General features: G+C 34.1%; 1 protein-coding gene across 1 annotated transcript in view; it reads left to right on the top strand.

Moving 5' to 3' along the window:
* The first annotated feature begins 4,134 nt into the window (after nucleotides 1–4,134).
* Eip74EF (Ecdysone-induced protein E74) overlaps nucleotides 4,135–24,954 on the top strand; it is a 569,772-nt gene continuing 548,952 nt past the window's right edge. Inside the window, 1 exon segment of the mRNA XM_074177301.1 lies at nucleotides 4,135–4,319. The gene's annotated coding sequence lies outside the window, so the exon portion shown is untranslated.

Genomic DNA, 24,954 nt, shown 5'->3' on the forward strand with positions numbered 1-24,954 from the left:
TCCGGTAAAGCTCCGCATTACCAGAGGTAGGCTGATTACAATGAGGTTTCGCCCAGTTCCCCAAGGAGATCATTCGTAACCGCATATCACCTTGCGGCCGATAGGTAGCCCAACCCACGGGTCAAGTATAATCTATTTAGCCATTTATTCAATACACGTCAGTTATATGATTTCAGAATTTCACATCGTTTTGCTCCTACTTGTCTTAGTGTGGACAAATTTGTATATTTTTCTTTGTTTTTCTATCATTTAAAGAAAATTCAATAGAGAGGTATTTTTAAGGGTTAAGTGGAAGAACAGGTCAGTTGTTGAATTCATTCAGGAACTGAACTGAACTTCGTCCTTTATTTTTGAAAACTTTCTGTGGATGTATTTCCTCAATCTTGTTTTTTATATATTATCATTTATTATCGATTATCATCATTATTATTACTATTTTTATTATTATTTTCAATTACATGATGGAGATCATCACGTACCATGTAGTAATGGCTACGTCAATCAATTTAATAACTTGAAAGTTCAAATTTCGCTACGTACATTCTATTAGCGATTTTTTTTATGTTGGTATATTCGTGTCGAATAAATGTTCGTATTGTACCTCCTCCCTAGGAGTTGTCATCCTAGGTCATCGTCCATCCTGTCCTTTCAAGGAAGGTGAACAGGTCACTAGGAGACATCTCCTTTATATCGAAAGGTGTAGGCCAAGACTCGCCGAAACACATTCTCTTATTGACGATAACTCCGAGCACTCGCATAGGACATGCCTGACAATCTCATCTTCCTGTTCACACATCTTTCATAGAGGTGTGTCTACTAGCCCCATATTATGGAGGTGTTCCCTCAGTTGACAGTGGCCAGTCAGAAATCCTACTGTTAAGCGTAGATTTTTTCTGGTCTTCGCGAGATATTTCTTCGGCGCCAGCTTCCCTGGGGGGTCGCCCAGGGTGATCCTGGAAAGATTGAATCCTTTGATTCCATTCCATCTCTTTAGCGATTGAGCATGGGTGGCTAGTTCTCAATTGTCGAAGTCATGAGGCCGTAGGTGCTACTGGGTCCTAAGATTCTCAGTCCAGCCGCTTCCTTGGCTAAAGAGTCGGCAATGCGATTACCTTTACTCCTGTCGTGCCCTTTAACCCACTTCAGGATAATGTCATTATCTACCGAGGCTTTGGCTAAATTTTGCTGGCACTCTAGTACTAACCCTGAGGTAACACGTTGTCTTTTCAAGGCTAATAGGGCTTGTCTGCGGTCAGTGCAGACTGAGGATGTTGGCATATTGGTTGGCTCATGTCATGCAATTTTTTCGTAAATTTTGAGCATGAAACATGTGACAGATAAGTTCGTTCCAAAATTGCTGAATTTTGACCAGCATCAGTGCATCAGGAGTTCTTGCTACATGGTCTTACGGTCAATAAGAAGTTTTATCATGAAGTTATGCGCCGTTTCGAGAAGCAATACAAAGAAAACGTCCGGTATTGTGGAAAAACAATTCATGTCTTTTGTATCGCGATAATGCACCTGCTCACTCGTCATTGCTTGTTCGTAATTTTCAGTCCAAAAACAACACCGTAATCATGATCCAGCCACCGTATTCACCAAATCTGCCACCTGCGACTTTTTCCTGTTCCCAATATTGAAGAGACCCATGAAAAGGCGGTGTTTGCGACGATTGGGTGGATAAAAACCGAATTGTTGAGAGAGCTCAAGGACATACCAAAAAGTACATATCAGAAGATTGGAAAAATACTCGCACAAGTGTATTATACCTGAGAGGGACTGCTTTCATGAGGACAGAATAAAAATTGATGAATAAATGAATAATTTTTGAGAAGAATGAAAATACACCTAATGTTTTGAACGGACAGCGTATAACTAGATTTTTTTTAGCAATATATATCAAGCAACCAGTTGCTGGTCCATTTATTTATGGTTACCTACTCGATTGGTATTGATCAAAATAACAAAATTTCAATTTAATAAAATGAACATTTATGTGATGAAACATTTAGATCTATTGGTATTCGTGGGGAGTATTTCTTAAAATATTCTCAACTGAATACATCGATATGAAAATCGAATTGAATCAATTTCATCAATGGCACATGTCTGTCAATTTTATCGCAGGTAATTTCATCATCATAACTCCGTTTTGGCAAATTTTGCTATTTGTCATGAGAGTAACCAGTATCCTTAATACGAAAGTTTTCAATAAAAAATTGAAATTTATCGTAAGTAATACCACAATGAGGATCTAGAAGTGATTTCGAATTAGGGTGAAAGTAACCAGGTTTAATTCAATGCCATAAAAACCGAGGCAACGGTTTTCAGGTCAGACAATTTCACTTTCTGCTTCTTGGGGGTTAGAATGGACACCAATATATCTTGGCACAATCATGTCGCTGGAATTACGAAGGCTGCTTCCCAAAAGCTTAGAACACTGTTCCGAACTAGAAAACTGTACACTTCTTATCAACTTTTTATAAATAAAGCTCAGATCAGACCCTCTTTGGAGTGTTGTTCTCATGTATGGAGCTCCGACTCCAAACATACCGTGAAGCTGCTGTATTCCGTCCAGAAACGAGCCATCCACCTGACTGGAGACGCGAATATAACGTGCAACCTTGATAGCCTGGAACATCGAAGAAAGGTTGGAGATTTGCCTCTCTTCTATAGATACTTTTACGGGAGGTGTTCAAGTGACTTGGCACAAATGATTCCACCAAGAGCGGTACATATCAGAAATACGCTGCTCATCGTTTTGAGATTCAACTCAGCATACTTCGAACTAATCTGTTTGAAAACCCTTTCATCTGGAGAACTGCGTTCATGTGGAATAAACTTCCTGACAACGTTTTTCCAAATGGAATTGATTTTCAGCGATTCAAATCCAATGTAAATCGCACAGGCACCGCTCTGAGAGCGCCTTTAGGATTTTCCTGTGGCACTTGTGTTTTTTCCTTAAAAGAATAGACCTCGAAATATAGCAATAACACCAAGCAACCAGCATGATATTACTAGTCTTTTTTTTGGTGGTTGCTCGATTGGCATTGCTCAAAAGTAATAGAGTTTTAATTTGAAAAATAGGACACTTATCAGAGAGAATTTTTATATCGAGTGGTATTTCCGGAAAGATATATAAATCAAATTTAATCAATTCTATGACGTGGAGTTCAATTACAGCAGGCAGGCAGACAGGCAGACAGGCAATCGTGCAAGCAAACATGGTGGGGGACTTCATATTATGTTATATACTAGCGACTCTTCTTAGCGTGCACGCCAAATAGCTAACTTCTTCAGTCAAATTTTTTATACCATGAGCTACATACACTATTGCAATTTTTGAAGCAAACTCAAATTCTTTTCAAAATATTTTTTCTAATGGTAAGGTAGTCTTTGAGTTCATACATGAAAATAAAGAAACATCAAATATTTTCTCTTTACAATATTAGTTTGATAAATTTTATTGTTTTTGTTTTGTATTCTAACATTGGTAACCAGTTTATAAACATGAAAAATGTAGTGAACATCATTATTATTATTATTTCGCTCGGAAGAATTAGGTTCTATATCATTTTCAATTATTCGATACCTATTCCTTCATTTACTTAGGCCGTTGAAATATTCATATTATTTTACCTCTGTCTGTATCAGCTTTCACTGTCATCATTTTTTTCATTCCTAGAATTACCTCAGCTTTTTCTCTTGCTAAAACAATCTTTCAACCGCCTTTCTATGATTTTTTTTCTTATTTCAATTGAAATGACACTTGCGATTCCCAATTTTTACTGTTTCAGACATGGATTACATATGAACACCAATCGTTAGTCAAAATAAAGTACTAAAGAGCAAGAAATATGAACTGAAACACTCCTCAATTTATCATATCGTCTATGTAATGACAAGAACCAGTTTCCTTAAAATTCCTTATAACCTAACAATTCCCAGCAAACAATTAATTTTATGATGAGCCTGTTTTTCAAGATAATTCAACTTCCCAATAGATACTTTTTTGTTTTCTAGCGTGGTGCGCAATCATCAACATCTCAATTGGATTTGCGCCACTTGATTTTCCGATTCTTTCCTAAAAAGGTCAGTGCTCTTTCTGTCGTTAGGAAGAGAGGTGTTGCGAGTTGCAAAGATTGCTGTGGAGTTACTCACGTGACGAAAAATGACCGCGAAAACAGTGACATATCGGAAAAGTCGACATACAATTCTGGATTTTTGTGTAGTTTACGTGGACTTTTTCTATATTTTTGTGTGATTCGGCTATGCTAATTCAACTTCCTTTGAAGGAGGGACTCCTAAAGTTTTTTGAGGTAAGTTATAGTTGTCAGATCGTAGAGTTTTGATTTTCCAACAGAATATTTACGTTTAATCAATCCATTGATTCATTGTTGAAATTGGCGACATATTTGCCGAGAATCAATTGCACAAAAAGTTTTTTTTTCACTCAACCATTGTTTGACGCATGATACATTTTATTTTTTCCTATTTAATTGGTTTGTTTCTATTTAATTGACTGCTGCACCTTAAAAAAATTATTATTGATAAAATTTGTTCTATTTTGAATGACAGTTGACAGAATGTCAATGAATTTATTTGTATCATTGAAAGTTGTGCGTAGTTATAATATAAATACATTGTTTGGAATTTTTTAAAGAAAATTTTTTGCCAAAAAAATTATCCTATCAAATTTGTCTATTTCTAGTCATGTGTGTCGAAATAACCAATGAAACCATCATTACACTGATAACTACCCATGGATAGTTTTCACGGGTAGTTATCACTTATGTCATGACATTGCTAAGCAACCAACACAATAAAGTTGTTTGACATTTCAGTAATTCAATTTATTTCGAAAATGTCACTTCCTCGCTTTGGTGTTCAAAATGATGCGGCAATTGACAAAATCATTGAAGAAAATACACCAAAAAATACTGTCAATAGTAAAAAATACACTTGGAAAATATTTATGGGCAAATACAGCAAGATCAACGGAATATCATTATACGAATTGTTCTTTTAATAACTGTGTGTTCAATAAATAATTTTGTTCGAATTGCAAAAAATTTTCTCACCGAATATCCCTCAAACATTGATAAATAACTCATAATTTTATCACAACTTCCTCAAGCACGTTATTTTAGGTAACAACCCTCCGCCTTCGGCGTCGGGATGTTACCAAATAACGTGCTTTCGAAAACTTTGATAAAATTATTTCGTTAGTTATCAATGTCCTTGGGATATTATAGCTGATAATTTTTGTCATATATATATACCTATTTTATGACTATCAAAATATTAACTATAATTTCTGCGAAACATGAATAAAATTGCTGCTATTTTCAAATCGGCGTTGGCCTTGAATGGATTCTTGTAGAAGCTGGATATTTAGATCTGGCAACAAATTTGTCTAGTGATAGTTCGACCGCAGTGCCGAATTAAAATTGGCAACAATCAGTTTAATTCACGTATCACCTAAATACAACAGTCAAAACAATTCATTTTCACAAAACGTTAACGGAAATTAAAACCGCGTGGCACTACGTCTTAATTTTTTGAAGCGAGTTGAATTATTTTGATTGCTGAACTTAGGTGATTTATGAATTGTATGTTGATGATTTTTATTCAAATAATTATTATTTCTTTTATCAAAAAATAGAAGAAATTATATGAACAATCGTTTTTTAATGTGTTCAACAAATGTATGCATCGATTAAATTCAAACAAATGAATTGTTAAATAAATAAATTGAATGAACATTTGAAACAATAAAAAATAAAATATCATTTTCTAAAAAACGCTTGTCTCCAGTTGGTGAATATGATATTTATCTTGACAGCTTACATACACTCGAAAATATGTCTTTCTTCAGTGAATTGTTTGAATGAAGACAAAAAAATTTCGAATTAATTTTTGAGGAAATCCAAGCGGCGACATGAACGTGACTACTTTTCAGAATTTATAGTGACCAACTAGACCTGTTACTATCAATAGTTATGTTATGAAATGGGATACCAAACTATATTTGGAGTTATTGTCACCAATTCTTCAATATTATCCTGGACATTGAATTTCATTTTGATTAAACTACTGGAAAACACTTTTGATGCTTCTAGATTATAATTTTTGAATTATTTTCACAATATTAACAACTGGTCCATATATAATTAGTGCGTCCCTAATTGAATTCATTAGTGACTGAATAAACAATCTATAAAAAATTAACAAAATTCAATTCTTAAAATACATTTTTTCTACTCAACTTTATAGGTACCTCCACCTAAAACCTCCTCACAGGAATAACACCCCCCATACATTTCTAAATAGAAGACACGTACATTCGAAGGAGTTTTCAATTTTTTTAAATCCTTTGAGATTTCTGTGGAAATATATTACATTATCACTGTCACTGAAGAGGTCACTGAGTAAAAACAAATCATTGATGTTCAAACTAGGCACCTCTTGTTTATTAACAGTATTAGAGATATTGCCGAATTTTTAAAAAATCATTTTCTATAGTTTTCTGGGTGATTTGATTGTTTCCTTGGCTCATTCTCTCATTTAAAACATAGATGTTAATCAATATCAATGAAGCTATAAGCAGTTATCAAATGATCACATATGGAGTGCCTCAAGGTACTGTTTTGGGGCCAACTCTCTTCAATCTTTATATCAATGATCTTTTAGAACAAGATACGTGTGGGGAGGTTGTGAGTTTCGCGGACAACACTGCCGTTTACTGCCGTTTTCTACGAAGGAACTGACTGGACCACTCTCAAAAATAACATTGAGGTTGACTTTCAAAATATAATAAATTTCTTCAACGATAGAATACTGACAATCAATTATAAAAAAACTCACTTTTTGCCGTTTACATCCTACTCTACAAATTTATATATATATTTTGTAACTGTGTCGTGAGTGTCATACCAAGATTCGTCCGAATATAAAATTTGCCGTTGTTCTTGTCTATATTTAGGTATTTGTTCTAAGTATATGTTTCGCAATTCCACTATTCTTCTGCTTTCCATAACTGTTTGACGTTCGTTTATTATTTTGAATCTGAATTCTAGTTCATTTATGCAATTCTGAAGAGTTTCTTCACAGCAGCTCACGTTATGGCCGGAAGTATTCAATTTCTTCCATATGATTTCAGTTGTAGGAATCTCATTGCTTTTGTAACAGTCGTATATTGTTTTTTTCAATTATTTTATCAGATGAACATCCAAAGGTTTTGGTAATCCTGTATCCTGTGCGTCTTGCGTTCATAAGGTTTGTTTTTGAAGTATTTCACGTACAGTTGAGAAAAGAATTTCGGTCAAATCTGATGTTGCGTGTAATAGTTTGTTTCCATCGAAACCAAACTTGAGATGTAGGTTCTTACATACATTGAAACATACATTCTGTGTTTCAATATTCAAAAGCATCCGAATCCTATTCACCATCGCTATTGGAAAAAGTCTGCGTTGTTATCATATTCGTTATTACTATTAGTACTTGTCTAAGGACGCCACATTTTAAACAGAAAACAAAAATTTTGATCAATTATAACTGCACCAATATCGAATTTCAACACTCAAATCGCGATCAGTTCCTGAACTGAACACGACGGCGATAACCATCCCCGTTAGTCCTTAGCTCGCACAAGTTTCTCAACTTCTGAGAGTTGTCGTTCGTATGGGGGCGGCAGCTGATTACCGGAAAAACAGATTTTAAACAGATTTAAACAGATTCCCCGATTTCTATTCGTCACCGTAACATGACTTCAAATTTAATTTTATGACTCTTCAGCCAATCATAAAACTCGGTTAGTGAAAATTATCCAATATAAACCGCCAATACTTCAATGCGCGTGAACTAGTTCGCAGCCGGTTCGTTTCTATGTATTGGTTTCTTTGGCCTTTGAGAGTGCCGCCAACTTTAAGTGTGCATAATACCATTTACTTCGACTATACCATTAAACTCATGTGAATACAGGGTTAACCTACCTGAGTCGAGACAAAATACCCATTCTCAATCGAAAATAAGTGAGATGCTTTACGCATCCTGTAAGAGTTTTAGTCCGGTCAGATTACACTAAAAAATAAGAGTGAAGGTACATAAATTTACAACAAGCTGCAAATGCGTGTAATTGTTCAAAACATAGTTAAAAATAAGACTTCAAAATTCCGAATGATTGCGATGCCTGGAAAAAAATTATTCGAGGTCAAAGGTAAAGAATCTCGAAAAAAATTGGTTTTTCGCGATTTTCAGGAAAACGGTAAGTTTTATCATGAAATAACCTCAGAATAGTAGATCATAAAATTCTCTACAAAAAATGTGCTTATCAATACTTTTTTTCTCAGTTGTTGCTCATCAACATCTTTTCCGGGTATATTACCAAGTTCAAGTGTGGCTTGGTTATCAGCTAGACCACAAAATAGTGGGGTTGGAAGTTGGTCGACAATGCATTAGAACCTATTCAGACTTTACTCCCACCTGCGCCGGAAAAACTGCTGAACACAATTTTTGCAACTGTAAAAAGGGATGCAGCGCTAAATGTAGTTGTAAAAAAGTTGGACTGTTGTGTTCTCTGCCATGTACACATTTTCAAGGCCAGTCATGTTCTAATGCTGAATCACCAATAGTGGAGGATTCATTTGATACCAACGAAGAAACATGCGATACATCACTCTTGACGCAGTTTACCTACACCCAGGATGAACATCAAGAAGAAGAAGATCAAGAAGAAGAAGAAGACAATAAGAAGAACAACAAGAAGAAGTATTTGAAGGTTATGACTCAGATAAATAAATTATAAATTTTTTTTAATTTCAATCGCTTTTATAATTTCCAACCCTTCCTAATATATTTTATTATGCAAGTTTTCAATTTGACAGAATCACAACAGACATGTGTAATAGACCTACTGCGGAAACCACGTTAAAAAAAACGCGCTAAGTACACTACCTCATAGGTGGCGTGTGCATATAATGACGATTACAACTTTTACAACTTTTTGACTCGTCGTATCTCAGAAACGGTGGCTCTAAGAAAAAAACTATTGATACATATTTTGTAGAGAATTTTATGATCTACAATTTTTATATGAGGTTAATTATTTTCGAGATTTTTGACCTTTGACCTTGAATAAGTTTTTTTCCAGGCATCGCAATCATTCGGAATTTTAAAATCTGATTTTCAAGTATGTTTTGAACAATTACACGTGTTTGCAGCTTGTTGTAAATTTATGTACCTTCCAATGTCTAGATTGACCGGATTATTTTGCATACATCATGAGCATTTATAACGCTTTTAGTATAGTATAACGCTTCTGTAGCATAGTGAACGTAAATGCATTGATATCTAACTCTTTTTCCTAATCATATCGGCGAGACACTCTGTACACAAAAATGACACATTAATTACAGTATTTCTTCCTGTTCCTCCTTCTCGTATCGATCGGGCGTCAGCGAGAAGGACTGATTAATGCGCCCGCATCACTTCTCTCACATTTTCGAATTTTTTCGAAAAAGTCGCGCTTATGCGACCGCATAGAATGGATTCTGGATACTGGCGTACAGGTGGTTCTTCGAATTTTTCTCGTAGATGCGTGCTCGTATGCGTTCACCACCTATCTCCATGCTCAATTAAGCAGCCATAATTTATCGGATTGCTTACTGCGGCACGGTATGCGGGATAGGGGAGAGAAGGGTCGGTTTTTATGAAAGAGTGAACGTCATCAACATTGCTGGAGATAAAGTTCGCGACGACTTCTCGACTCCTGATTTGAGGTTATTAAGTTTGAAAATGACAATCATTAATATAACCACATTTATAAACCAAGCGATGTAAAACAGTAATGCTTTGGCAGGCAGAAACGCGTTGAAGACTTTGGATGTATATCAAGTTGACGAGATACTTCTCGAAATTTGCAAAACGAATGATTTCATAATTTGCCGCTATTTATTCGATAATTAGTTGCGGAAGAAAATATTTTTTTACCCTTTTTTTTAAATACATGTTGTCTCGCTAACTCAGACCAACAATTTCAGCTCTATACAAAATCTACCTTGAGGCAGGACACGAAATCGAAAAAACTCTCGAAATATCACCCCGGGTGAGGGGGGATGTAGCGAGATAATCACGTGTATTCACAAATAAAAGTTATTGACAAATTGCCTTATGACCTATACCCTATACTGCCTTAGCCACTTATTAGTTTTGATGAAAGTCTCGATACTTCATGGCCTGAGGACAATGTACTTGTCACTTGCCATAAATGCACTCATGTATGTAAAATGGTCAAATAAAATACTCTACTCTATTCTACAATATTGAAAATATTCTTTGTTTCATGCACTTGAAGGTATTTTGAATGTTTTTATAAAAAAAATACATGTGATTTTGACTAGAGGGAGGGTAGTTCACAACATCACCAAGCATCACCAGAGGGGGAGGAGTGGGGTTAAGAGGGGGGTTAAAAAGTTACTAAAAATATTACTTGAATAATGGACGATCCCGAAGTGTCGAAACAGCTATCTAATATATTGCTTGATTTTTTTAAATTGATCGGTTAATGTTTCGGATCATGGTGGAAAAATAATTGATTTTTGTGTATGTTAAATCGGGCTGATTTAATATTTTGTAGCAGAACCTTCGAAAAATAAATCAATTACTCAATGAATCAATTTAAAGCCGAATTCAGGAGGGATTCGTGAACACCGCAATTTTTTTTTAAGTCTTAGTATTTCTGGATAAACATTTTATTTTCAGATTTTCAACAATGTTTCGATGTGTTAATGAAGGAGCCATAGATTTGGTTCTGCTAGCTTAACGGTTAAGCCAGCAGAAGCCAACATTTTTTCAAAAAATAGAACACGTGGATAATCGGCGATAAGGGATAAAATGAGCCTGAAATTATGATGGAATCCGATTTGACAAAATGTTTTTTATAAGAGTGGGTTTTGCTAGCTTAACGTTAAGCTACCAGGATCCAAGATATTTACGTTAAACGAAGAGCAAAAAATTCGGCAATAGAATACAAAATTAGCCTTGAATTGTGCCCTTGAGATAAATGTAAAATTCCAAAGTGGTTCTGCTAGCTTAACAGAGGCAAGACACCATGTATTTGTTTGACCGACGGGAAATTATAATATTTTCCTTCGCAAGTAATTCGCTAATAACTAGAACATGCTAATGGTGTAGTCAAAGATCTGGAAAACTTAATAATAAAAAATCAGTGAGAAAACAGCCACGATTCAATTTCAATAAAGATTTCGTGGATGAAAACTTTATCTGGAGAATTCTATGTAAACTATGTAGTTGATCAAAGCTCATATGCAAGACTTTTTGTAGGGCAGAAAATAAACCCATACTCTTGTTTTTATTATTTAGTAACTCTCTCTCAAAACTTTCGTGGATGTGACTTTTTTATCATTAACATATATTATATTACTTACTAAACAAATTCCGTAAGTCAAATTACTTTGTACAGTAACCACTTCCAGTAACCACACATTTTCTTGTTTTCCTTCTGTCAAATGCACCATAGTCCCTCAAATTTCTTTCTAATCGTCTGAACATTTGGATGTTCGGAAAGTGACGAACATACATATTTCTTGCCAAAAGAGGATTTCTATTTGATTTTGCATAACTGAATAGCATACCAGTCCTTTCATCATTTGAATACATCTTTGACATGTTCAAAAGATTATCAACAACGCATTCATTCGAAAAAAAACGAAAAACAGCATTTTTGGTTTTCCCCGTATAACTCGAGAAGGACGAGAGTCCCCGTAAATTTTCTTCGACCATTGTGGTGTTTCCGATGACAGTTACTTGTTTTCCCATTTAATCGTCTTCGTATCTGTTACGGTTTGGAATATAGCGATGTTACCACATGATAAAAGAAACGGCCTGTATAGGTAAAAATTTTATATCGTCTGATCTTGTAGAGCTACAAAATCCGCAGAGTAACCCTACTGGTGATTTACAAATGTCATGAAAATTAATTCAATTGGAAACAGATTATTTTTAGGAGATATCAGTTCTTTAGGAAATGTTTTTGTCGCTTTCTACTGCTCATCATTGAACAAAAAATATGGGAAACTTCTAAAGAAAGGAAGATAGAAATAACTACAATAACGACTCTTGATAGTGATATGTATATGATACACAGGAGTTTCTTTCAGACAGAGACTGGAAGATAAAACTCTTTTGAAACAACTAGTTCCACATGAATATTGAATAACACGAAGAGAAAAATTCCTATCGAAACAAATACTTTCATATTGTATTACAGGAAACTCACTTTTTTCTCATTCAGTTTTCACTCTAACTATTCGTCATGGAATTGAAACAGATTCCATTTATAGGAACGCTACACAACGTAATGTATGAAAGTGTATTCATATGAAATGTCACCTTATCAGCACCGTTTTGGACAACATCACGACTTTATGTCACCACAAGAGACACAATGACAGTATGTATGTATACACATTCATACGATTGATTACTTAAATCCTATGGCTGGGCATAATGGTTTCATATAAACCCCTTTCTATTAATTTGAAAACTTTCAATAATGAACCAAAATTTATTCACATCCACAAAAAACACTATTGAATCGGTCATCAAAAATAACATATCTCAATCTTGAAGATGTACATGTACACATTCTATTTTTGACGATACGGTTTTATTGAAGTTTCCACCTCAATTTCACCTTCTCAGACGGCCTTGAAAACTCTGAAATCAAGTTCATATTGTTCAATTGATCACCAGAAATGAAATATCTCAGATTGGTAAGTGTACAAAGTAAATTTTTCATGTTACGATTTTTTTTAAGCCCCACTCCATTTTTATCCTTACAGACAGTCTGGAGAACTAGGACGATTCTTTATTTTTACTAAGCTATTAACTAAATATATCATTGAAAGAAAAAATAATGATTGAATAACCTCATTTTCAATGTCAGTATCATTTCAATCTGTTACAGAATAAGATACTCCTATAGTTGAATGTACATATTCAAAAATATAATTTTTTGTATCCAACACACCGTAGACTTAATGACAAACCACAAGGTATCTAATAGGCGAAACATATTTTCAAATCAATTCTCATTATTATCTATTGGTATGAAAATAAGTTAATAATTTGGTCTATTGTATCTTTTCATTTTTCAACTTCATAATTATTTTGATATATTCTCTGCTTTGTGTATTTTTTCAGTAACAGTTAATTATCTCGCTTTTATTAGCTTCACCTGTATGTATGTATGTTTGTTCAAAACTCTCAAGCTCGGGATCTGTATTTGACAGAATTATCAACATTATTGCTTGATCTATTCGCGGGCAGATGGCGCTGTACGATTTTTTCTATTAACACGTGTAACCCTTCTTTGCGCGCCTGCTGCCTTGGACTTGATAGCTGATTTTCAGACTCCCTCTCCGGAATCGGAGAGGACTTTTTTGAGCGACCAAAAATTGGTATTCTTTACTGTGAAAAAAACATTTAACAGTCAATCAGTAAGACATGAATATTTATATAACCATCTGAAGTAAAATTGACTTCTCGCATTGAAAAAATTATTGTTACAACATATTGACTTTTGATAGAAAGCTATCAACTGAATTTCGAAGAAGAAGATTTTATCAAATACTTCAACGTCCAGTTGCTCAACGTATAAGACATTTGACGATAAAAATAAGGTCGCATATTACTGTAACTCTCAAATTGACGAGCAGTTGAACTTTAGCGGTACCTCTTATGCAATATCAAATGGCATAACGAAGTGTCGGTGAAGAATTCAACGATGAATGAGCTTGTAAAATGTCTGTAAATCAGTTTCGATCTTGCATCTTGTAGTTCGCCTACTCATCTGATAAGGTTATCCTTGACTTAGGTTAGGATTCTGTGAATTATGCAAGATGCTGTGTTATGGCGTTGTTGTCGGACACTCATTCAAAATCTTCATATTTTATAGACACAAATAGTTCTATCGAAACCGTTAATTAGGTTATTTGTAAAAAACCTCTAGATTGTAATAGTAAAGAAGAAAGTAATACAATACATGAAATTATGAAACAACAACAAAAATTATTGATTGATTCCAGTGGCGCATTTGCTTCTTCAGCTGCAGGAAAACCCGAAAGAACCTGCAGCACCACATCATCTGAAGATCTCCAATGTCCTCTCTTTCATAAAACAAAATAGAGGGTGTTTCCAAAGGCTTCAATAAATTCAAGACATCGCCAGAACACGACTTTCGTCAAACTTCAACTAGTCCGTTTCGTCTTTGATCAATGCGTAATAATGACCAGATTCAACGCAAGAACCACAGTGAACAATGATTGCATGAAGATTATAATAGTGGTCTGCAAGATTGAACTGTTTATCTATTTGGAACCTTCGTAAAAAAAGTTGTGAAGGCAGGAAAGTTGAAAAAACACCTTACTGGTAACGAGGTTTCAGTAACTTGTGTCAATATTACTGAAGTTTTTTTCCAACTCCAAATCGTTATTTTTAACACCTCGACACGTGTTTCGATCACTAAGCGATCATCTTCAAGAGGAAGTTTAAACTGGAAAACTTGCGAAGCTAACCCTATCTATGCTATACAGGTATACCACACATACAGGTATACCACACCTTTGGTGTCTTAAATTAATTTTACAATTTGCCTTATCTATTGATTTTACAATATGTCCTTATGTAATGTTTAAATGTTATAGCTAAATATAAAACAGTTTTCAAGCTATATAAAAATTAATTTCACAATATTGCTTATCTAAATTTAATTTTAACAATGTGTCCTTATGTAATAGTCAGTAAATCTAATAATATTATTTTAATAAGCTATTTGGTATTGGTCCGTCATCGTTATTCATAATATTATTATGTTTGCTTATTTCTACACTCTCGTATGCATCAATTTACCTGTTGTTGTCAACTTGTCTAACTAATCTTGATGAACTGAAGTCTATGGGAATGGTTTTGTTGCAAAATATGATGGGCGACTGCTGATTTTTCAGATCTTCCATATTTCAAGGTACACCTAACACACTTAAAATCATTATTATTAATAATCAAAGACATTAAAAAGTGAATAATTCAATTGAAGCAACGAAAAAAAAAATTTTTAATATTAAAATTTATTCGTATTCTTATTATTAAAAGTACATAAAAATGATTTTTCATAATTTTTAGCACTATTTGTTTAAAAAATTGTTATAAACAAACGTATTTTTCATATGATATTTGAAATTTTTTTGGGGGAATTTTTATCAGTGATGAATTTATTATAATTCTTTGAAACAAAATCGTTTCTTAATAAACAGATTTATTGCTCAAAAACGGATTTGTTGATAAACAATTTTTTTTTGCTACTAAATATGAATATTAAGGAACGATTTTTTCAATCATAATTTCTATTTCTCTTTGATATCCTAAAAAAAACTTTTTAATTTATATTTTCTTTATTTATTCAATAAACAGTTTGTTTTAAACAAATTAATTTTTACGATATATTGAAAAAATTGTAAAAAATACAGAAAAAATTTTTACTCAAAAAGTGACATATGGTTATTTTTGTTTTTTTGATAGTATTAAAAATAATATATATCGTAAAAATTATTTCGTTTATTTAATAAATACAGAAAATATAAAATAAAAAATTGTTTTTTCAGAATATCAAAGAGAAATAGAAATTATGATTTAAAAAAAACGTTCCTTAATATTTTGTGACCTAGACTAATCTGGAGTCTGCAAACTTGTCAATAATAATATGATCAAGTTTTAGAAATTCATAAGCAAGTGGAATAGAAGCATTCTGAATTCGTTGCAAACCAGTAGAATCAGCTCAAAGTAATAGAGGACCACGCATAGTCTGGACATCACTAGAGTCACATACTCCCATCTTGAGTTTAGTGGGTAGGGTATTCCGATTGGGGTATAGCTGTCGTAGCATATTGAACGAGGTTTAACAAAGGTGACTAATATATTCAGTAAAGCTAAGATTGGAATCGATCCATGATCTTAAATTTTTAGAGACTTCAACGACTTTGAGCACAGTTTCAACAAAGTTTATGTTGAAGTTTTGGCATAGATGCTCATGCTTTGACTTGGGAATAAAAAACATTGTGACTGATTATAATGGATATAATATTTAATATACATCAAATATTATAGCTACAGTACACCTAATTGACAAGATGTTTCACATCTTAACAATACCGTCAAGAAATTTCAGCATGGACTGATAGAAACTAAGAGAAATAATACAATTTAAAAAAAATACATGTTATAGAACTCACTGACACAATTTCGCTAGAAGTATCGATTACTTTGTTGGGTTTCAATTTCAAAAGCAGATTGTCTTGTCTATGCAAAAACAGTATTTTGAAGGTAACCGTGTCTAAAGTAGTAGGATTCAAATATGTTCACCTGGAAGAGTTTGAAAGATCTACTATGGAAAATGCATATATTTGCTGTTTCTTTCGTTTTTTCTTTTCTGGACGAGCTAGTTCTGCCCATTATCTTTATCTTTTTGGCATTGTATGAAGCATCAGTAGTGGTAATCTGATAATTTTGTAGTCTTGCTAGAACCGTTCAAGTTGCTGAATTGCTGTTTTCGTTTTTGAATGCGAAATGATCGCCATCTACTGATTATCGGCAGCCTCACTGTAAAAATAAGCATGTTTCTGGAAACTTATTTCATCTTTCTCTGTGAGAAAATTTCCGTTTCTTTTCAGTCACCTTTTTGATCTTTCCAAAAACAATAATCTCCACCGAGTTTCACCATTTTGTTAACGGTTTGGAGACATTGTTGGAATAGTATAGAGAATTTCATGTACTTTCAGTTTTCTAAGAATATTAAAAACAAAAATCACTTCCGAGGACTCACGGCGGTTTTTCAATGGTTGCATATCATATATTAGTCTGAACGATCGATTTTCACTTGCTATCGTCCAACCCCTGTTAGGAATCACACGTTAAACGGTAAGACCTCGTTAATCCTTAGCTCGCACAAGTTTCGACTTCTGAGGGTTGTCGTTCGTAGGGATGCGACAGCTGGTTAACGGAAAAGCAGATTTTTTTCAACAGATCTTTCATCTCATTGATTATCTGTAAATTGGTGTGATTAATGAAAGAGTCCTTGATAGTTGAAAAGTGCGAAGAACGTCAATCCAACAAGAACTCCAATAATGTGAACAACCATCTCAATAGAGTGTCGTTTAACTTTGATGGTCGAGTCGGACATCAGGACATCTGCTTGTATTAGCCTGAGGATGGGGAATGAATACAAAGAATTCGTCACTTCTCATTTTCAACAACAGAGCATGAAGCAACACCGATGTCTTTGTATCAGACGTTTCGTGACTATGGTAGACTGGTAGAGACCATCCTGGCAGGTTGCAACTCCAGTTTCTGACTTTGACTCATTCAACCTGGGAAAGAAAGCGAAAGTAAGATGTTTTGATGATTAATTCCACCATTTTAAAATTGCTACGTCAATTGCATTTTTAACAAAAGCGAAGGAACTTATTTTGGATTGTCAAAGATTTTCATTTTCGCGTAACCTCTGTTCCAATTAATATTGTGAAAGTACTCTATTACATTTTCTTCAATAACCTAACATGTCCGTTGTTGTTACATAAATGATGAAAGAAATAACCCCTGTTTGGGGACCGAGTACACTTCCTTGAGGGATATCCAAGTTAACAAGACATTTCCCGTAGATTTCCATGTGCTAATAAAAATAAATGTCCAACTTGATAATAATTACCAAGTAACGACGTGATAAAGACAAATAAAAAGGTATTTATTGTAAATGCTTCACCTCGATATTGACGCTTTGGAGGTCTGACTAGCACATAAAAAATACCGAGGTCGCTACCGTGAGGTCAGTTCCTAGTTGTTTGTACCAGCAGTTGTGTAGAGCTATTTCGAAAAATGAACAGGTATCTTTGTTATTCATCTATACATATTGATCACTTTATATGTGAATGCGTGGCATACTTGATACTCAAAGCGTTCTTGATTTTTTGTTCCGCATCACGATGAAAATGCCTACCGAGTAATCGAAATTACGTCAATCATTACCGTAATAGGTATGCGTCCAATTAAAAGAGAAGTTAACGTATTGATTATATTCTCAGACTTTGACAATGTCCTGGCGACATTTGTATGTTTCAGTAATTCCTTCGGGTTTTTAAAAGAGTGGGTTTGAAAAGAAATTTCCAAAACTGCACTATGCCAATTGAATTCGACGTTTTTCCAAATGCATTTAATCTCCAGCGATTCAAATCCATTATGAATCGCTACTTTCGCACAGGCACCGCTCTTAGAGCGGCTTGAGGATTTTTCTGTAGTGCTTGTGTTTTGTCCTTGAAAAAATGTTCACAGCTATTGATTTTTGGAAAAGAAAGTTTTTGGCTTTCTACTACTCCATCTTGATACAAAAAAAGGATGAGGGAATCTTTCAAAGAAAGGAAGAAAGTAATCAATTTGAAAATGAGTAACTCTATACATGGATGTGTAGATCATGCAAAGAAGTAACTCCTGAAACAGCTACTTTCTTATAAACATTGAAATATACGAAAGAAAAAAATTCTTTCGAAACAAATACTTCTATATGAAAACTGAATTATACAGAAGGTACTTTTTTCTACTCAGTTTGTATTTCAAACATTCGTTGTAGAATGAAAATCAGATATTATTCACATGAGTTCTACTTTAAATGAATGGTAACAAATTGCACTTAAATGAAACACTGTCATCCTCACTGGTATACATCGACGTTTCGCCTTAAGACAGGAGTAGTAGAAAACCAAAAACTTTCTTTCCCAAAAATTAATCACTCCTAAAATTATAACCCGTTCAATTCAACTATTGATTTTATTTTTATAGGTAAGTAGCTATCTAGCTAAAATGTGACCTTCAGATTTCAAAGGATTCACTACGTAAAACAATACTAACGTATTTACAATCTTTTTTCATTGCGCATGTCGCTTCGAGGCCGGTAAAATTTAATTTGTTTTGATTTTGCGATATAGGTGCATGAAATGCATAAGGCAACTTACGTATTCATTTGATACGAATTATTATCGCATCGCTCTCCAATTACATTATAGGTGACACATATTTTAACCTTCAAATTGAGTCTAATAACCTATCCTTGAAAGGTGGACATATGCCAACGCAGACTGTTTTTAGACCCATAAAAAAAAGGACAATATGTAGTGAATTGTTTTGTCAAGCAGCGTTCTTAAATGAACCTTCGTCTTGAATTACTCCATTCATTGCTGAAAACCGTATGAAAATCCGTTTAAATTTTTTGACTTTATCGGGTTCAGGCAGACCGACGCAACGAGGAAGACTTGATTTTCTAATAATTATAAGCCACTCATCTTCAGGTTTTTCACTCTGTTACATAATTTCTAGAGGAAAATCTATAAACTGAAGGACAGGAAAAGCTAGATGTGGGTTAATAGGCAGAAAAATCATATTTTGCTTCTCGATAAACATTAGTTCGGACTTCCATTGTCTTATAAGATATAAAATGATTAGAAATCCCTGAAAGATTAATAAAATCAAAATGAAAATAACAATTATATCAAGCAAACGAGGAAAACTTAATTTTACAATATTTATAAGCCAATCATCTTCACATAATTTCTAATGGAAAATCTATAAACTGAAGGACAGAAAAAGGTAGATGTGGATTTATTAGTAGAAAGATAATATTTTACTTCTCGATAAATTTTATTAGTTCGGACTTCCATTGTCTAATATGATATAAAATGATTTGAAATCTCTGAAAGATTAATGAAATGAAAATGAAAATAACAATTATATCAAGCAAACAAGGCAGACTTGATTTTATTATATTTATAAGCCAATCATCATCAGGTTTGTGACTCTGTTACATGTTTTTCAAAGGAAAATCTATAAACTAAAGGACAGGGAAAGCTAGATGTGGGTTTATAGGTAGAAAGATCATATTTTGCTTCTGGATAAGTTTCATTAGTTTGGACTTCCATTCTCTAATATGATATAAGATGATTTGCAATCCCTGAAAGTGTATATTCAACTTCCTTACTTACTCTATTTTATTTCTCATTATATGTTACTTTTTTTATAAACCAGTCTTTAGTTCTTCACAGTTGTTTTTGTTTACATCCCTAAATCTTCCCATCGTCAAAATCTGTTGTGATAGTCCATGTCAATAACCCCAACCGATCTCCCACATTCACATGATTATTTCTCCCAGTATAAAACCCTTTCGGTACGCCCATATTTGAGTGGCCGGTCATTGGCCGCATAGGCGTGCATTGTGCCGATCTCAGCGGGGCAAACGTCACCTGCACAATTATTCATTATATTCAGAGAGTATTGCCTTTGGGTCGCTGTGCTATCCTCTCAGCCTTTGATTCATCTTCTCCTCGACGCAGCCATCGCGAATTCTCGTTACTAGATCTTGTCTAGGACTCGACCGCGCCTAGGGACGGTTCCCGATGCGCCAGCGATGGGAAGTTATAGAGTATAGACGGTTTGTTACCAACAAATTTTAGAACACGAAAATCGGTGACAAAAAGTGTGAATATACATATCATAAGAGCAGTTGGAGCAAAGCAAAACAAAAATTAGGATATTCGGCTGAATGATATGAGAAATTGAAAATATATTCATAATAATAACAATGACTAATAATGAATGGACTATATTCATCGATACACATAAAAACAAAGTTGTGTTAAAATAAGAAATCGATAAAAAAAAGGCAAAGTTCATTTTTCGCTGCTTTACAACTTAACCTGTACTCCTAGATAGTAATAATATATACATATAGCTACCTAAAAATCAAAAAGTGTATGCATATGTATTTATTAATGAAACGTGAATAACAAAATGTTGCAAGAGCACACAAGAACAAATATATTAAAGATAATAACACGTATACACATGGTGTAACAAAAAGGTAGGTCATAAATTGAAACACATGTTCTGCAGGGTCAAAAATAACTCGATTAGATATAATTTACTTTCATGCAAATATGCACACACAAAAAATTAATGCCAATAGAATTGTTTAACATTTTTCATGAAAATGGATCCATGGTTTTTTTATCGTAAGATTAGTCTTTTTCATATGAAATCACGAAATCTGTTCGACCCATAAAAATTTCAGGGGGTTGTTGAACCGCCAAATTCCCCCAAACTTTTCTATACGTTGGAAATAAATTGATACTTTGACACCATTGGTTTAATACATCATTTTTGAATATTTCTTACCTTTTCTACTTTTTCGAAAAGTCAGGTTTCATTGAGATGCAGGTGTCTGCATCTCAATGAAACCTGTTCATTAGTTGGCTATTCAACACTTGTAGTTCCTGTGGATGAAAAACAAACAGTTGCTTCAACAATTACATACTGTCAACTGTCAAGTGTTAAGAGAGTGTCGAGAAAAATTAAACTTTATGTTACACACAAACACTTGCTTCAACAATTATATACTGTCAACTGTCAAGTGTTAAGAGTGTCGATAAAAATTAAACTTTACGTTACAATGGTTTGCAGAAATGGCAGATATGCATTTATTCTTGGGTAAGTTTGGTCCAGGCTAAAACAAGGTTTCAGATTATTATCTGTAATTCTGGTAACCACAGTGAATGCCAGGGGAATAGTGCATCAGCTGCAAGGCATCATGCTGAAAAATATCCCAATCGGAATACACCAAATTGAACAGCAAATTTCTATGAATTCACAAAGAACAGTATTTAAACTTTTCATCCTCGTGTACTTCATTGTGCTCTTGCTGATGAAACTCTTTACCGAAAGCTTACTTTTATCTGCGTCGTTTGATTGATGGCGGATACTCATAGACGTCCTTCCAGAAGGATTCCATAAAAAAATGAATCTCTTGGTAATAAGCGAGATTTCTCGCGAAGTTTTATTGTTTTTCAGCGATATTTATAGATCGCCTCACCTGTAATTTTTGCCTAACTCTATCTAGCCCATTAAGGCAGTTTTGAGCCATCCGATTTCAGTTCTAGTTTTGTTTTAACTTGCTAACATATTTTTGTTGTTTTAACGTAACTGTTCTGAGCCTACTATGCTTAGCAGGCACTTGAAGTTGTATGAATCGAAGAGAATATTTTTTTCAATAAATGTGGCTTGTCTAGATGCACTTGTTTCCTTAAATAAATTACCTACAGTTCAACATCAAATTTTATAAACAGGATTCAGGTTTACCAATGAGCTTAACCTTTAGTCTACTTTAAACAGACATATTTATGAAGAGCTTGGAGACCACTATAGTAAATTCCGACCTGGGTAAAAAACATTAATTTTTGGTACCGAAATGTAGACGATACTCTTGCCTGTTTCAGAGGTACCTACTACACGACAACTGAACCAATTTATGATATTCATGAATAATCTCAATAGCAACATTCAGTTCACACTCGAAACAGAGATAGAGAAACAGATACATTTCTTAGACCTGACTATTACACACAATCAGAATAAATTTGAGTTCAGTGTTTTCAGAAAACCTAGCTATACAGACATTACCATCCCAAGTGATTTTTTCCATCCACACAGTCATAAATTAGTAGCCTACAATTCAATGTTGCACAGAGCATTCTCACTGCCTTTGTCTGCTAACAATCTAGCTAAGGAAATTGATACCATACCACAAAGAACCGACCAATTGAGTTTGTGGCAATGCTTAGATTATTTTACAAGAGAAGAAACTTTGGATGGAATTGAAAAACCGACGTGTTCGAAATGCAAGGAAAGGAGAAAATGCATAAAGTCCCTATCAATCCACAAGTTTCCCTATATTTTAGTAATACATTTAAAAAGATTCTCTACAACTGAAAATAGAGGCAAATTGAATGATGTCATCGAATTTCCTCTAGAAGGATTGGATATGGACAATTTTGCAGGAGAAAATGTGGCTACTTGTTATAATCTATATGCACTTTTAAATCACAGTGGGACTACTAACAGAGGACATTATACAGCATACTGCAGACACCCGTATACTAGCGCGTGGCACAAATACAACGATTCACACGTGTCACCAATTTCACCAAAGTCGCTTGTGAGTGGAGAAGCATACGTCCTCTTTTATGTAAAGGATGGAACAAAATCGCGCCTTCAAGATAACCGAGGAAAAGTTTAACTTTTAGTTTCTTCAATTTTGTAATTTTTTTCAACATCTCATTTTTGTAAATAAAACTCATTTATTATTACACAGATAGGCCATAATAATGGTTTCAACGCAGACACAATCCAGAAGTTAGTCAGAAAACAAAGCCGTAAATTCAATTACAGATTAATATTCCCCCAGATCAAACAATCAGAAATCAAGAAGTGGGTAAGTCTAACATATTTTGGTGAAAGAACAGAGATAATTGTGGGTTTCTTCAGAAAAAACAATGTGGAAGTGGCATTCAGACCACATGCCAGGTTATGTGATATATTTTTCAATGCCAAAGATAAAGTGGACAAGTTGGAGAAAGCTTAAGTGTCTGGAGTTTAATGTGGGACAATGTGGTCGAAATTTCTCAAAACGATATGCTGAACATGAAAGGTCCTTCGAACTAGGTAAAAATGATTCGACGTTTTCAAACCATTCCTTGGCATGCCTGGAAATTCATAAGTATAAACATTGCGGGTGCAACCTGTTAAATGATCAAATCGATTTAGTTTACTCAACGGTTTTCAAATTAGCATATCCACATTGTCACAAGTAGGTAAACAAAATTCAGGTACTCAATTGAGCTAAGTAGCTCTATTATTACCTAAATTGGTGTTAAAGTGGTAAAAAACATATAAAGTTTCAATTCTCTTTTATTCATTACTATTTGTTTCCATCACTAGTATTCCAAATTTTTGTTTCGAATCATGGAAACGGTAAAAAGAGTCCGGTGACATTGTAGAAAATTTTGTACTACAATAGTGAAACTGAGGTCCCTACAAATTCGGTTTGAAAATTTATGAAAATTGGTATTGGAATAATTAAATGACCGACGGTGTTCAGGTTCGTCGTTCACGTTTTCTAGGACATCTCGGCTAGATAAGCTAGATAAGTGTAGATAATGCACGAACCAGGATCACAGCACGGCCAAGAGGTATGCTGCAAACGCGAAGAGCAAAGTGCCCGACGACTGCAGTAAATACGTAGCCTAGAACATGCAACAAATCGTACTCAGTAGTCAGTGGGCTAGGAATAGATCCTTCCGTCTACTGATATAAATGTTTTTTAATTTCATGTTGCACCCTCTGAAAATAAGTGGAAGATTAAAAAATAACGATTCATAGTTAATATTGAAATTAGTGTCCAAGAACTTCTACAAGACCTCATTGTCAAACTGCACCACCAAAGACAGAAATGTTGTGTTTCAGAAGAAAAACGAGCCCATAGACTATACGTAATAACAGCTCTTGAACACGCCGTAAATGCAAAATGTACGACCACTTTGCTATTTATTGCATGGGATGAAACTGCGCTTTATTAATCCTATAAAGAAATACTGAATTTGCTAGATGCGCTTAGTAGGTATGAATCTCTAGATTACATCTTGTAGTTCTAAAGGATTCTACGGGAAACATTCGTGAAGAAGTTCAGAATAAATAAATTTTCAAAATGTATTGAATGTTGATTATATCTTGTGGATGACCAGGAAATAATTCTATTTTTGTACAGTGGAAATGAAATGCAGATTTTTAGGAAAGTACATCAGGTCACCAATTTTGGAAATTAGAAACCTAAGGTACTGTCAAGCTTCGAACAGTTTTTAGTCAGTTTCGACTTTTATTTTCTCCTTCTCTCAGAATGTTATCGACCATTACTTTTTTCCTATTCTGTTTTTATACACTTTTCCCTACTTTAGATTTCGTCATAAATAAAGAATGTTTTGAAAGGGAAGCAATATCTGCAAAACAAAA

Source organism: Leptinotarsa decemlineata, unplaced genomic scaffold (genome assembly GCF_025532065.1).
Source record: "Leptinotarsa decemlineata unplaced genomic scaffold, Ldec_3_MD MMD2_tig00002974_RagTag_RagTag, whole genome shotgun sequence".
In the NCBI taxonomy this organism is placed as follows: Eukaryota; Metazoa; Arthropoda; class Insecta; order Coleoptera; family Chrysomelidae; genus Leptinotarsa; species Leptinotarsa decemlineata.